Source organism: Zea mays, chromosome 9 (genome assembly GCF_902167145.1).
Source record: "Zea mays cultivar B73 chromosome 9, Zm-B73-REFERENCE-NAM-5.0, whole genome shotgun sequence".
NCBI lineage: Eukaryota > Viridiplantae > Streptophyta > Magnoliopsida > Poales > Poaceae > Zea > Zea mays.
Window position 1 is genome coordinate 70,963,197 of NC_050104.1, and position 1,260 is coordinate 70,964,456.

The 1,260-nt window shown below is 39.9% G+C and overlaps 1 long non-coding RNA gene across 1 annotated transcript; it reads right to left on the minus strand.

Moving 5' to 3' along the window:
- Nucleotides 1-534: 534 nt before the first annotated feature.
- Nucleotides 535-908, minus strand: LOC103638486 (uncharacterized). The gene is made up of 3 exons (XR_558834.2): nt 760-908; nt 676-687; nt 535-617 (listed from the first exon to the last, which is right to left on the minus strand). It is a non-coding gene; the product is annotated as an uncharacterized lncRNA (long non-coding RNA).
- Nucleotides 909-1,260: the final 352 nt, after the last annotated feature.

Consider the following 1,260-nt stretch of genomic DNA (forward strand, 5'->3'; position numbering starts at 1 on the left):
CTAGGATGACCTACAAGTAGAGCACCTTTGGGTATTTTAGCTCCGAAATCTTCATACTTCTTGGGGTTTTTAAACAAATGCACAAACTCCCTTATTTCTTGTTTTGCATTGTCACAACCTGCTACATCCTTTAAAACACCTGGACCAATAGAAAAGTGGGCGTTAGTGAAAAGACAAATCCAAGAATTTCATGTAGCTTGCTTTGTTCTTAAGTAAAGAGTAAATAAAGCTACCACAAACTTACGCAATTGGAGTTATCAGAGGTTAAGAATTAGCATGTGCATGAAAACAAGAAGAGGACCATGATCTCCTCGTCATAAACAAAGGACCATGATCTCAGCTACCACAAAATTAAGCTAGTTGGATGCCTGTGCTTGCTACGGAATTTTAAACATATCAGTTCCATTGTCATAAACAAAGTGATGGATGTCCTCGTCGTTAGCCATTTTCTATAGATTCTAGAACAAAAACAAGAAGAGGAGACAAAAGGTAAAATCAGTAACAAAATATTTATCTCAAAAACAAGAAGAGGGTGACATAATCTAGATCTTGAAGAATGCTCTTCTTCTTTTTCTAGTAGCCTGGCTCTTCTCAATTTTAGGATAGCGCCTGCTCACCTCTTGGTGGCTTCGGGTCGAGGAGCGCGAACTCAGCGAGCTTGTCGTCGGGCATGACCTTTTTGGTACTCTGTAATCATACACGAATATTTAACACACCCTAGGAATTTGGGAAAAATGATACTAACGAGAAAGTCTTTACCTTTAGCTCTTTGTATTTGAAACTACCGGTATTTTGCAGATGGTCCAAAAGCCTGTCCAGTGTGGCAATTAAGATATTGATCCCTTCTGTGAGATGGTTGGTGTCGCTTCTCATGTTAGTGCCACCAATTACATATCCAAGAGTCTGCGAGTGATACTTAATTAATTCCTTGGTAACATTGTGTGTCTAGCACAATGAATAGAAAGAGCACATAATTAAGGATAGCGAATAGTTACCCTGCAGTTTTACAATTCTTACTGAATAGGTGACTCAACATCTAACATCATTCAGTTGTGTTACAACACATGCTCCATTTTTAGTTGTGAGTACTAAGTAATTTTGTTCACTGTTACGCGAGTAGCATCATGGGCAGGGGCAGGCGGGCGTGCAGATTCGGGCCGACGTGGTGAGGGGAAGGCCAGGGCGTGGGCAACGAGCAATAGGTGGGCAATTGTAGTTTTACTTTATTATATGAAGCCAAATTAATTGTAGTTTTACTTT